This window comes from Patagioenas fasciata, chromosome 3 (assembly GCF_037038585.1).
Source record: "Patagioenas fasciata isolate bPatFas1 chromosome 3, bPatFas1.hap1, whole genome shotgun sequence".
Classification (NCBI taxonomy): Eukaryota; Metazoa; Chordata; class Aves; order Columbiformes; family Columbidae; genus Patagioenas; species Patagioenas fasciata.
In genome coordinates this window covers 76,815,577-76,830,551 of record NC_092522.1, presented here as the reverse complement: position 1 = coordinate 76,830,551, position 14,975 = coordinate 76,815,577, and the positions used below count along the sequence as shown (strand labels likewise).

Here is a 14,975-nt window from a genome sequence, read left to right as displayed (position 1 = left end):
GCCGATTGTGCCACCAACCACAGGGCCTTTTGTTTTGGGGACAGCTCAGTAACTGCTCTCACAACACAGGATCTGATACTATTAAAAGTAGTGCTTGCTCCTTTGAGGACGTCTGGCTAGGCTGCTTTATACTTCAAAGCACTGAGCACATCACTTGACAGCTGCTTCTCAACATCCCTCCTTTCTGACTGTAGCCACAGGGTACCTAAAGCAGGATGGGACAAAGAACTTCCTGAGGCTAGAAAAGCCACCCAGTCATTGCTGACTCCTAAAATCCCCACCAAAATAAAACAAATAATCGGGGATGAGTGACCTTCTCTATTCCTAGCAAAACAATCTCACATCGCAGCTGCCTTGTGTAATTCATCATACTAAACCATGTCACAATGTGAAGAGTATCAACTAGCTTGCACTGAGAATTTAGGTTACTGGTTTAATCAAGCAGGCCTTATTAATCACAGATACTCTAGAAAATTATAGTGTGGAACAAGCAGCTTTCAAAGGTGCAAGACTTCCCTGAATCAGGAGAAGCTGAGCTGGAAAACCTGGGCTAACCTATCCCCTTATCACCTTGTCACAAACACCAGTAAAGCCATTAAAGTGGGGATGCCTCTGATACAAAAGAAGGAGCTGCATTTTGGGAAGGACAGCAAGTGTAAAATTCATTTGCTGTTGTTTCCTCTGTTGAAAAGATAATTTCACTCAGGTCATCTAATTCAAATCAGCCGATACTTGCAGGCTAGCTTTTTGATGGCTTTTTCTGATGAAAAACATGCATTCAAGTTCATGGTATACAAGGAGCGGACCTGGTCAGGAAAAACCTGACAGTCATTTTCTGTAAGAAAATGTAGTTCTTTCCATATCTTAAAGCTCTGTAAATCTGTTGCTGATATCACACTTCAGTAAAAAGTCAAGATGTCAAAGGTTCTATTTTTTTCCAAACAGGCACCAATATTTTGAGTTGAAGCCCTTGCTTTCATAGCGAGTTATCATTCAAAACAGTCAGAAGCAAGATGACATGTTTTGATGGACTTGAAGTAATTTTAGTTTTCACTTCCCCCAGTAAAAGTGCTGATATTGTTCAGTTTTGTTCTCATTCCAAGTGAAAGAAAGTTCCAAAAATCCTTTACAAAATGTCATTGTTTTTCTGAAGCCAGGAGAACAGGGCGCTTCTCCTTGGCTGCAAACTCACATAAGATCAGGCCTGTTTCTAGTTTCAAGGCTCAAGGACATCTCCTGCAGACAGGTTTAACTTGACCGCTCTCAAACCGAGAGGCAGTTTACCTGCCTGAAACCAAACCAGTGCTGGAGCATGTTAAGAAGTGAGACAGTCCTACAGCACAGCATTAACGAGGCCCACTTGCTCCTTAAGGAGTGTCGTAAGCTTTTCAGATGTACTGAAAAAACCTAACCTGTTACCTTTCATCTGGACCTGTCATGTCTCAGTCCAGAGGTCAGGTGCTAAGGGCAAAACCCACGAAGGGATGCAAATGCTAGAAATCCCAACTTTTCTCCACCTGCATGTTTGTCACCTTCTGAAATACAAAATAGTGAGCTTTTTTTTTTTTTTTTAATATTATCATTATTTCTATCTTATCAAAAGCAGGTTAAGGTTTTAAACTCTAAAAGCAAGCCACTGCGGTGCCAAGCAAGGCATCCAGGAGTTTCATCTCCTTCTGAGGCACTCTGCATTAGGTGGCCCAGGCAGCATTTCCCCTGGCATACCAGCTCGGACATGCAAGATACGTTCAGCTTGCTGCAGCAACACAGGCACATCCCTCGCTCAGGGCTGTGAGATCCACACGGGTCACAACCACCCTGGTAACAAGGCCTCAGGATGCTCCACATAGAAGCAGCAAACTGTTTTGTGGGTTTCTCCCTGAGTAAATCGCTGATTTGCACAATACAGATCTGTAGGCCTTTTGTTACCAAAGGAGTCCTTAATTGCTGGATTTCAATGAGACTGCTCAGGTGAATTAGATTTGTCAGTTCAAGTCCTGGTTTTGGAGAAATAGGGCAAAATTACTTGTGGAGACAGTTCTGTGGGAGCTGCAGGGGTGGGATAGGGACAGGAGTTATTGGTTTTCTTCCTCTCAAAGGAAGGTCATTTTGACAATATACACTGCCAGCAGCAGACCTGCCCATATAGCAAATTACAAAGCTCTGTCTGTGACACAAATGAATGCCATTATTATACATTCAAAGTAGTGCCCAAACTGAATTAAGAAGAACTTTACAAAACAAGTTTTAATCAAATATTAATGAGCAGCCCAGTGAAGAGGAGGAAGGGAAAACATATGTGTGCAACTCTTTCTCTCCATGAAATGAAAGCACTGTAATGCAGCAAGACAGCAAAGTGAAGATCCTGATTAAATAAAAGTAATTGGGCATAAGGTGGCCAACAGCCTTCCCTAGTACAACTAAGGATATGATATTGTAGATGTACCATATTACAGTGTTAAATCATTACAAAGGCACCGGACAGTTTTCACTCGTCTAGCCACAATTTTATCACACCATAAATTCAGTGCAGACCATACCATGTCCAGATCAGAATATTCAGCTAAGCCACAGGGCCAACGGCCCCAGAGGCCCTTTCCATATCAGGCTCCACCCCTTCCCCCCGCCCCATTTTGGATGACACTATTCAGGCATTTCACACAATAGTATTGTGAAATCTAGTAGAGTATATCAAAAACAACTAGTTCCTCAGCAATGTTGTATCTTACTCGAACAAAACAGAAATGTATCAATAAGTCCTAACTTTTAAAGACACTCAGAATGAAAGTGACTAGTAAGCAACAACTCTGTACCACCTTTTTCTGCTTTACATCGACTGCCATGCCCATATGCCAAAGTTGTTTATCCCTTACTGAAGACATGTATTTATTCAACTTCAAAACAATTTATAGAGAAGCCTGTTCAGGGTTTTATACCTAACTGGTATTTCACGTCAATACATCTTCCACCAGCAGGCAACATAAAATTTCCGAAACAACACACCCGAAGCAGAAACCACAAACCCCCACAGTCTGTGGCCTACCATTAGACAACCTCATATTGGAAATTCTTATTTTTGCCAAAGATGAGCCATGCAGATGAGGCAGTAATTTGTTAGAGGTAGAGAAGAATCGGGCTTACAGGCACCCTCTAAGAGCATCTCAACATTTCAACAAACTAAGACAAGTCTGCAGTCTACTACCAAAGATATAAATTTTTTGAAGGCATTAGTTAGGCAATCTTTCTCTCCCTTTTTTCATCAAAATCACAGCTTTGTGGGGTAAAAAAGGATCAAGAAGGCATCCATTGTGTTGTGTTTTGTTTTGTTTTCAGGAGATCACAGAATCACAGAATGGACTGGGTTGGAAAAGACCTCAGAGATCAAGTCCAACCTTTGGCCCAACTCCAGTCCATTGAGATTCACTTCTTCAAATTGTTCTTAAAAATTGTGAAACAGCACAAATCTACTGACACCCAGCAAGTGCTACCAGTTTTCTAAGCGTATATGTCAAGGTGCTGAAAACTGGTGGCACTGTAACAACCTTTCCACGTTACCGATACTAAGTAAACATTTGAGTTGAAAAATTAACTTTTCTTCCCTACAGTTTCCCATTAGGTCAAACAGTGGCTGCACTGGATGTAATTGAGAAGTTGGAGATGTTGCCTTCCCTTCCCATTCTGGTATTTTTCTTCTGGCTTCCTTTGTTCACTTAACAGAACTTTGAAGTGTGTTTTTACTCCTTCACTGCATGACAAACCCACAGAGTCAGAAGACAGGCTTATAAAAACCACAGATCTCCAGCAGGGAGCTTGACGGTGGGTGTAATATTGGACACAGCTCTCCATTCATCATGCACATTCTCCGGATTTCAAGTTGACAGTGTCCCTTTAGCTTACTGTTCTTCCTCACAGGAGATCAGACCAACCCTAATGAAAACACTTCCTCCACAAGCACGTAAACAAACAGATCTTCACCTGCAATTGTTCTACGCTTCGGCCACAGAACACTAGTTTAAAAGATACTGTGTGTGGGGAGGAGACACTGGAAAGTGTTACAGCTGCAGGGATGGTGGAAGGAAGGATGTGGGAGTTAAGGATGTTGTATACAAGGAGGAAAATGACAAGGTCTCAAAGGCGTTCCCTGTACTCTGCATGCATTTCAAAAGCCCGATCCATTCCCACTTGTTATTTAACATTTTAAGAATCAGAGTGTATCAGAATGACTGATGAACAACTGCAGAGGGTCGCCTTCCACTCAGCCTAAACCTTCTCATCTAGCACCGACTGACTCAGCCCTGCCCTCCCTGTCACTGCTGAACAGACCAAGATATCATGGTCTTGTTTTCACAAAGTGACCCCCTCCTTGGCCCTCTCCTAGCACTCACACACATGCAAAATCCACATGGAGCAAAAATAAGGCAAATTCCCTAGGAAGCAGAGACCAAACTGAGCATTATTAAGGAGGTTTGGCGACACGTACACCGTAGCCCTGCAGATGCAGCAAAACGCTGGCACCCATGGTGTGGCGTTTGGTATCTCTCACTAATCTAAAATGTGGCTGGAAAAGGAGCTGGCACCAGATCAGCGGCCTCATCTGGGGAGGAACAGAGAGGCTCTAGGGGAAAGACAAGAAACAAGCCTCTTTTCACATCCTACCACCCTTGGGCATTTTGTGCGTCCCTTCTTTCTTCCCTTGAAAGAGGCCTTTGTCACAGACGCGCAAATCCTATACGATTTATTTCAGAGAGAGAGAGAAGGTCTTTTTATTTATTCCCCCCCTCCCCTTTTTCGCAGTTCGGCGGCAACAAATACAGCCCTGTGCTGCTTCCCCTCCCCTCTCCCCGGCCGGCTGCTGCGGGGAGGGGGACACAGCCACGGCCGACCCCTAAGGCACGAAGGGGCGCAGCGCCCGCCCGCCCCGGCCCCGCACAGCCGGTCACTGGCGCTGCCCCTGGCCCTCCCTGCACCGCAGGCCGCGGCCGGCGGGGGAGACGGCGGCAACGGGAAGCGGGGGAGGGATGCGCGGGGGATACCCGTAACGGCGCGGCCGCCTCCCCTCCCCAGCAACCCCCGCACCCCATCTCCGCTCGGGCGCACAAAGGAAACAAGCGCGCCGCAGCATCCTTCCCGCCGCCTTCCCCCTCCCCGCTACCCCCGAGAGGCGGCGGCGCAGCGGGCTCCGGCCCCTCCGGTACCTGAGGCAGTTCGGCTCCGCTCAGCGCAGCGCGGGGCCGGGGCGGCGCCGCCGCACTCACATCCTCCTCGCTCCGCTCCTCCGCCGGCTGCCCCCGCCTGCCCGCTCGCCCGCAGCGAGGGGCGCCGCTCCGGGCGCTGCTGCCTCTCCCCGCGGGCAGACACGCTGCTCCGAGCCCCGGCCGGGCGCGGAGGCGGTGGCTCTGTGCGGTGGCGGAGCCGCAGCCTGGGCAGGGACGAGCTCGCACGGGCTCTCCGCGTTGCTGCTGCTGCTTCGCCTCCACTTACGCCCGAGAGAGCGGAGCTCGGGCGCTCCCTCCCCTCCCACCGGGGCTCCTGACAGATGGCGCAACCGCAGCGCCGCCACCGCCCGGCCCCACTCACCCGCCCGTACGGAGCCTGCAGTCGCCTCCTCCCGCCCGCCGCGCCCCGCCGCGGGGATGGTCCCAGATTGGCAAGGCCGTCAGCCTATGGTGAGGCGCGGCCGGCAGCTGCCATCGCTTTCATTGGCGAGCGACGAGGGAGGCGGGGCGGGGGAGGTGGCCCCACGGCACCCGATTGCCGCGGCCGCGGCGAGGGCAGCACCCGGGTGCCGGCTGCGGGTAACGGGAGGCGCTTCAGGAGCCCGGTGGGACCGTGCCGGCGGCTGCCCCGAACTGGCCGGGAAGAGGAGCCGGAGGCGAAGAGAAGGGACAAGGAGGAAGAGGAGGGGTGGCCAACCCGTGGCGGGGGTCGCAGCCGCCACCCGCCACCGCCGGAGTGGTTCACGCTGCTGCGCGCCCCGGGCTCCGCTCCGTTCACCCGGCCTGGGTGCCTCGGGGAGGCGTGAAGCTCAGCGTCTCAACAACCCCGATAAACGGGAGAACAACCTTAAGCAGATTATGTCTCTTTGTAAAAGACGACGTCTTGTACATTGATTTTTTTTTTTTTTTTTTTTTTTTTATCCCTAATTCTTGAATTTGGCAATAGTGGGTTATATGGCTATGGTGGTAGTGAAATTTGCGGAGGTTTTCCAGGCCTATGGCTTTATTCTATTTTTCATGTTTAATCACAAAGTGTTTCAGATGATGGCATTGGGAGGAGCATCAGCCCCACCATGGCCATCTTCCAGGGGTGTACCAGCTGTCCCCGCAGCATGGCTGGGTGCTTTTGCTGGGGATTCGGTCTTGCCCTGTATCCACAGTCCTGCAGGCTTTGCTGTCCTCCAGTTGTGGTGAACTTTGCTCCACAGGCGGGTGATAGGAAAAGGTGTCTGTACACTCTGTTCCCTTCATGTCCTCAACAATGCCGTAACTCCTCTCGGCATTTCTCAAGATGTTCACATCCATCTCCAACACCCTACTGAAAGCACCACGTACTCCAGCTTCAGGCCCCCTCTCCAACACAACCTTGCCCATGACCTCGGATGCTCCTGTGTTGACAGATTGGCACATCTCGCTGTCATTCGTCTCCTAGGCTTGGAAAGCTCTTTTGCCTTACCACTGAAGAAATGGCAGTTTAGTCTCCAAGAAAAACAGGAGAGGTATGTAAAATACAGATGCAGAGGGAGAGAAACTTAATAAACCATGTTGAAATAGCAATAAGAACTATAATAAAAGTTTTCAACAAATAAGGTTTACATTTCTCTTTTCCTTCTCCTCCCTAGATTTCATTTTTGGTTGCTGGTATTTAACCAGACAATAATTTCATCTTGATGATTTGATTTCCTGATGAAATTACAGTTCTACAGGTTCAAATGTAACCTTGTTTCCTATCAGGATGTCTACAGCTGTATGTTTACAACAAAACAGTATTTCACTTCTCTGTGTAGGTGACTCTTGATTATTACATTTCTGGGCCCTATAGAGTTTGTTCCACTAATTCACATAAAAAATTTGGAGAGGGTAGGAATTCCAAAAGAAAGTGTCACTTGTGTCTCTTCTGATTATAGATGTATAAACAAACAAAATGTTCAGGCTTCTAGGTAGCTAATTTTTAGTTTCACTCCTATTCTTTCCACACAAATTGATTTTTAAAAATGTGTTTTGCCATATAGAAGGTATAAACAGCACAGAAGTAGAACTGTATAGCTTGATTGAAAAAAACAGTTTTTGCTTTTCATCCTGGTGGGTGATAACAGCAGCTCAGTGGAGAGATCTAGTCCTGCCTTTCCAGAGACACTGTATTCTGATTTGAACATCCTGATTCTATGGACTTTGAGGAGCTCAGGCTACATCCACTGAGCCAGAGGCTCAGGCAGAACTGGAGCTGCTGGCCAGAGACCAGCCACAGCAGCCTGGCATAGTCTGGAGGGAGGGCAGAATTATGGGCTTCCAGCTTGGAGGCTCTCAGGACTGCAAATGGTGCCTTAATACTCCAAGCTCCTCAGCAAAAAAGCAGCACCTGGCTCTAGGAAAAGGTGCATTTGTGCATGCCCTAAATTTGCCTTTTTTACAGGGTTGTGCACACTCTTACCTCCCCACAAGTCAATAGAGGTTTATAATCTCAGACATCCTGGAAGTTAATTGAAAAAACAGATGTTCTTCCTGCAAGAGCTATAGGGGGGAAAAAAAAAGTACTTAATTTTGTAATCAAGAAACTGGGAATAAAGAATTATTGTCCAAAACTTTGAATGCTCTTGCTGTGAGTTAAAACCAGAATGGTACAAAGGAAAAACCAAAAGCAAAACAAAACCAAACCAAAATCAACAACAACAAAAACCACAACAAAACCCACCTAAGCAAAACCAAAACCAAAACCAAACCAAAACACAACAACAAAAACAAATGCATGCACACACAAAAACACAAAAAAACCCCAAACATAAACCAAGGCAAAATAAAAACAAACAAACAATCAAACAGCCACTCCTTTTGAGCCAAACCAGAAAATAACCAACTGATCAATGAAAGCAGACCAAGACAATATCACACGTCAGCCACAGAACCGCCCTAAGCCTGGGCAGATAAACTGGCTTGGCAGCATGCTGTATGAAGTCTGACGCTCCGATGCTCCGAGCTAGTACAGCTGAAGAGCAGTGAGGTGTGGAGTCAGAAACCAAGGGCTGGCAGTTGCATGGGAAACATGAGAAGAAGCCTTGGGTTTCCCCCCTAGGGGAGCTGTAGTTTCTTTAGGATCCTGAAGACCAGCAGAGCTGCTCTCAGTTCCTGCAGCCCCCTTTCCTCTTATTCCCTCAGCTTTTCTAAGTGTCTAAACTTTAAGTCCCTAATACTGTTTTCTACCACCTTCATCTTTGTGGCCTTCCACCCATGCCAAACTACTTTATCTGTCTTTCTCCAACCTTACATTAAAATACTTTTTCAGTGAAATCTTGAAATGATGTCCACTGAAATATATCTTCCTCATGAAAAATACTTTCAAACCCTTAATTCTGCAGTTACGTGTGCTAAATAATGTGGTGTCAAGATTTTCTCTTTTGGTGTCGAGATTTTCCCCTTTCCTTCCTATTCCCTGATTCTGTCTTTCTAGCATTGCAAAAATCCATTACATTTTTGCAGTTAAGAAATATGAAAATTACAGAGCCTGATTATGATTTATTTTTATTAATAATTTAGCACATGGGAATGCAGCACAACGGTCACAAAATGACACATAAGCACCTGTTGGACTTCTCGGCAGGCAAGAAATCAGTGACAGACATCACAAATGTATGCTGAATAAATAACAGGCAGAGTTAGTACTGAAAGATAATATTTTGAGAAGAAACACATGCTGAAGTTTGTGATAGCAAGGACATGTAAAGACAGGTCTTTTGTACAACAAGGCAGGACATCAGTTTTCTTGGCTGTTTCAAACCACTGTTGGTAAAACTAGACTGCCTCTCAGAAAAATAGAAAATCAGCACTATTTGCTGGAATCTTCCAAGCCATAATTCATAAAAGTGAGAACCTAACAAACTTGTTTTTTAAAAGATCTCCAAAGTGCTAAGTTTTATAGTGTCTTTTTTTTTTACTTTTTTTTTCTTTTTTTTTTTTTTCAAAAGGATAACCAAATGTCATGTTCAAATTCCTCACTCAGACCAATACACTCATCAAAAACAGACTAACATCACTAATCAGCTTAACCATTTTATACCTTCTCTTTGCACTTCTTCCCTTTCTACATTGCTAACTCAGCGACACATTCATTTTCCTTTTGGCTGTGTGTATTTTACCACCTATAGCCTGTCATTTATAGCATATTATAATAATAATTACCGAGTAGTGGGGGGGGGGGGGGGGGAAGGATCTGAACTTGCCTACAGTATTTTAAGAGGCTGACAGTATTTGCCTGGAACATCCCACTGTGTTTTCAGGAGGTGCTTCGGCTGGGGAGTGCTTAATGTGCCCTGCTGACTCACGGGTGATTCCTGCCAGTGGATGCTGAAGTGACAGGTCTGCCTCCCTGGGGACACCATCTTCAAGGTGGGAACAGCAGCCTGGAAGCAGGAGGGAAGGGGTTGGGCTGAGCTCTTCATCCTTCTTGTCAGTGCTAATCACGCTAACACATGGAACATGAAGGAAGGGTATTGGCAGGGATAGGGCAAGAGTGCTTTATGTTTTGTGTAATATATAGGTATTTGTGGGAGCAGGTAGACAGAGGAAACTTGATCACAATTATGACTTTAAAGAATAAACAGAAGAGTCCTTCCTTATTGTTGTAGAGGGCCTGATCTCAAATGTTTTTGTTCATACCAGCCTGTTTTACTTCTTGTCTTAGGAAGTCCCTAAAACACAAACTGGAAGAGATGTTTCCTCAGACACTGCGCAGAGATTTTCCCAAACCAGCATAGCAAGTGCTAAACATCTTCAAATGGGATAATGCATTTTCTCATTGTCCAGTGTCCATGTTTATAAGCTCCAAATGTGTTTGCACTCTGTATCGTTACACATGGACACAAGGAAAAAACCACACGTGGCATTACCTGAGGAAATCCAGAAATAACTTAAAAATGTTGAATCCCTCTTTTCATAACTTCCAGATTTATTAAAAGTTGCATCCTACTAAAATCAGAAAAAAATTCTTAGTCCTATTTTAGTTTCTCAAAGAAACATTTTAAACTCTCTGTGAAAGTTGACTTTCAGTCAAAATATTTTTCTAAATGGCAGTGAGGAGCCCGTGGAAGCAGGGCACTGGGAACAACAGCGCATCTATAATCCAGCCAAGGAATATATTCATTGTTTTTTGGGAATAGTATCTTTTCAAAGATACAGAAAGCAGCATGTATATTACGTTACACAATTTTGTAGAAATGAAGAACAGTTAACACACTTAAAGATGCATCATTGTCCTCCTGCTGCCAGCATAAGCCCTCTGCTGAGCATCAGAGGAATGCTGGGTAAGCTGGCTTCCCATGGTGCAATAAACCTGGAGCATGAAGCCCAAGTTTATTCTTAAGTGTCACTTTCTTAATTCAGTTATAGAGACCAACCCTGTAGCAGATGCATTGATAAACTGCAGATACATACTCTGTCTTCCAAAAAACAGGCCCACGTATGGCTTTGTGATTCCCAGCAGCATACACTTTCCAAAGAATTATACCCAAATGTCAAAAAAAATCCAAAAACCGAAACTGTTTTATGTCTTTCACTTTTTATCTCCAAGCCACACTGTATAACAGAACTAACATAGCAGTCTTCAGGTCTAAAAGGTAAGCGAGTGTTAAGTGATAGCTTACCCCATAAGGATACCTCAGATTACTCAAGGGAAAACTTTGTTTTTAGTGCTTCCACCCCCAACATATAAAATGAGGATAACAATATCTTCTTCCTTGTGCAGCATGAAGATGAATTACTATTTGTAAATAATTAAAAGGTATTCTGGGCAGGCTGTACTGCAGAAGCTCATGAAGAAAATTAATAATTCTGTTTCCATTGTTGGGGCTTTCTGCACAGCAAATATTGCACAGTACCACCTCATGAATGTGAGGAGAGCAATATTTCTATTTTTCTCTTTAATCCTTTTGTCCATTACATCACCAAATGAGTCAGGATTCTCTGGAAAAAGAGACTCATGATCCTGTGACTAACTACTGCATCCACTCAGAGAGGCTACAGCAAGGTTATGTAAACTGTCCCAGTTCTGGCACTACCCAACTGTTGAACACTTCACCTTCCACTTCTCATCTTCTTTTAATCTATTTGTGGGTGTGATTTCCTTTTTTTTTTTTTTTTTGATGGTAAAACAACCCAGAGATCTGTCATATGGAAGTAGTCTGACTCCATATGTATTGTTAGCAAAGACATGTGTTAATTAGCTTATTAGAGGGCTGGGTGACTTGTTTGGCTGCTTGCACTCCTCCTCCTGGAGGCTCAGAGTTACCACCCAGAAGCGGTTGGCTGTCATCATCTCTCTGGGTCATTGATCAGGAAGGTACAAAGTGAGCGTTTTACCAGTGAGTTTCCAGCTATCTGCTGACAGTAGAGCACTGGCGGGTGGTTCCATGGTTTGGGCCGAGGGCCCAACTTCACATAGATCTTCTTGCTCACCTTCTTTCCCAAATCTGCACCTTTCTACTCATGCTCATGGAGGCTGTCTTCACTCTAGTGCCCCATCCATTTGTCCCTGTCACATGCCTAAGGTCTTGACATAACTGCCTTACTGATACTAACCCTATTTCTAGTGACATGCTGACTCGTGGACTGGGTTTCAAATAAGGATTAGCAAGATTATGTTTGCTTTCAGTTTATTTATCAGAGCATCTCACACTGCTGTCTCCTCCAAGGAAGACACATCCAAGTCAGCAGTGTGCTCATCATGCTCTTTGCCCACACTGTGTCTGCTGGCCCCTGCAAATGGATTTGATTCAGTGCGAATCTCCCACGAAGCATACATCATCTTGCTTGCCATCATGTTGGGCAGCACCACAGGATGCCATTGTGGAGCTGCAGGTTTGAGTGCCACCGCCCTCATTTTTCCCTATTCTTGTAGTATTCCCTTCTTGTAGTATTTCGAATTGCCTATTTTGTTGACAATGTCAAAGTGAACATGTGACCTCATCAGCTTAATTTCTAACTGGGAGGCTTTTGTGCTTGGGAATTGTAATTGCATCTATCATTAAGAACAAATTCTGGATCCTTCAACTAAATAAAAAATAATAATCATGGCAGTGTGTCACAGCTGCCTGTACGCAGATAGACCACGCTCATCATTTGGACGTTCCCTAGCTTGCAATGGAAAACAGATATAGGATGTAGTAAAGCCAGGCAGAAGAGACACAAAATAAAAGCAGACACACTGCTCTCTGTGATAGACATGCAGCTGCATGCTGAACAGATGCATCAGTCCTAAGCTGGTGAGCATCCAAGTGAAGATCTAAAAACTCTAAGACTGTTTCCACCCAGAAGGAGTATCTGCTCGTTGCATGTAACCAAAAGACTGGAACAGAAGATCATCTTGCTGAACAGTCCAAGATTCATGTGATTATCAAATCTTAAAGGACTTAAATATAAGAATTTTAAAGACTTAAAATTCATCAACATGCCTCCAAAAGCAGTGTAAGGTTAAGGTGCAGTTTCCCATGTAAATGCAAGATTTAAGGTGGACCAGACCTAGAATTGTTAATCCACTAAGTAGAAGAGTGAAAACATGAAAATGTACCCCCATGAATGCAAACCCCCCAAATGTATAGAGGTAGAAAAGTAGACAAAACTAAAAGGGAAACATGAATAATTTGAGGGGTAATAAAGGGTGCCTTGCATAAAGACTTTGAATACAATCATGATGGAAAGAGAAGTCATTGAGATCAAATGTACTGATGAAAGAAAAAATATTAAGAAAACATTGTTAAAGAGGCAGGAAGAGAGACCGAGAGTGAGATAATGCAGGCACATAATATTACTGCAGTGTGAAGGTGTGGAAAAAGAAATGCTGCTGTAAACCTCAGACAACCCGATGATACAAACACAAGATGTCTTCAGAAAATGCTGCCCCAAATCAAACCCTCTGACACAAATAAAAAAAAAAACAAACACAGGAAATCAAATGCAAAACAAGCAGTAGGGCGGTAGTGAATATGTGAAGTGATAAAGACTTCCTCAGTATTTTTCGAGAGGTGCACTCAGTCAACCAGGGCCAGCTAGAGTATTATAATGGTAGTAGGATGGCATAAAATTCAAACTGCCATCATTATTCTGAGTCCCTTGAGGGTAAGGTCAACAAGGCTGTCGTGGGTGTCACCACGTGAATGACTGTATTAGCTCGGGCACGATAAGCATCTTTCCTCATGCAGATCATAATGACTCTCTGTGCATGAGTGTTTTGCTGCACTTTTCTCTTGTGCACTTTTCCTACCCAACAGGATGCTCTTTCTTTTCAGTTGCCTATGCTTTGCGTCACTTCAGTGCTTCCTTCATTTGAGAGCTTAGAAGGGTTGGTTGGTAATCAAACTACCTTTGCCTAAAAGTGCCTTTCAGATGTCCCTGAACCACCTCTGTGAATGTGCTGCTACTTTCCCCATGATATGACTGGATGAGGAAAAGACAGGCAAGCACCATAACCAGACAAGCCGCACATTTGCGGACAACTGCAACTCATGACTAAGTACCTTCCTGGATGAGGATTAACTACTTTGGAGAAGCAGAACAATTACTAGTGCTTCGTGGCAAACAGAAACAATGGCAAGAGCACTCAGGTAAGTCAAATGGCTCCTCTACAAGATGATGGGTCTCATCCAGATATAGAGAGTTGGGAATGACATTTAGGATCCCATCTGCAGAAGAAGTGAGCAATGCCTGTCCACAACAGGCGTGAGATTGGTAGGATCTACTGGGAACAACATGTATCTCATAACCTGCTGATGCACCAACAAGGAAACCAGCAGCTGGAGCTGGTCATGGCCACAAACTGTTCTGAGAGAGTTCAGGAAGTGGATTAAAATTTGGATGAAAACACAGTAAAGTGCACTTTCTGTCATGTCATCCACAGGCATTTGCTGACCTCCCAAGGTTTATATGCCAAAGAGGTAAAAGCAACACAGCTGCATCTAAAGAAAATTTCTAAAGGACTTTAATATTAGGTTTTTTAAATTAGCTGACATTATTTCTACTCTTTTCCCACCACCAGAGAGCTGGTGACTTCTGAAAAAAATAAAAAGGAGCATAGACATGGTTACCACACATAAACATTATATACCATCGGAGAACAGGTGATTGTTTATCCTGTTGCAAAATACATCAGTATGACTGAAAAGGCAACCACACGATGTGATGCTAGTGAGTTGTAGTTTGGAGTATCAATTCCTACAGCAGAGACAGGTGGTAGCTTTTGGACAGAGTTAATTATCACTACAAAACCAAGAGACACCCAAACCAAGAAGAAATGTCTAGCAATTGTGTTTGCTGTGAGTCGTTTCATCATTAAGTTTGAGGATGTAAAGCAACTGAAGTAGAAAATGACACTAAATTACTAAAGAGAATTATGAAGGAGCTATTGCTAGTGACTCTCCATGATGCTGAAACTGTAATCCTATAATTTTGAGGTACACAACAAAAAGAGGGAATTAGATATATATAGCTGACTTCATTTCTTGGTCATGAAAGTACAGGAAATGAACCAAAATATGAGATCCTCAAATTGCTAGAAAAATGGGTAACAGAAAGGTACAGAAAACAACCGAGCCAATTATTTACCATTGTCAAGGAAGTGTCTGAAGGGACTCTGAGAACAAACCATATGAAACAAGTTCTCATATGTATAATTTTGCAGAGCTGGGCACATGCCGGAGGAGAACTCCCATCTTCGTGAATAGAGTACTTGAATTATCGAGACAATCTGGGCATACAAGACAGTTAAAGGCAGTTGGC

At 44.3% G+C, this 14,975-nt stretch overlaps 1 protein-coding gene across 7 annotated transcripts in view; it reads right to left on the bottom strand.

Annotated features, from left to right (window-relative positions):
* Positions 1–5,603, bottom strand: part of FYN (FYN proto-oncogene, Src family tyrosine kinase) — a 141,343-nt gene extending 135,740 nt beyond the window's left edge. For 5 of the 7 annotated variants that reach the window (XM_071806628.1, XM_071806632.1, XM_071806627.1 and 2 more), the window contains exon 1: positions 5,196–5,571. The gene's annotated coding sequence lies outside the window, so the exon portion shown is untranslated. The other 2 variants (XM_071806630.1, XM_065833142.2) reach the window with 2 other exon arrangements.
* Between the last annotated feature and the right edge of the window lie 9,372 nt (positions 5,604–14,975).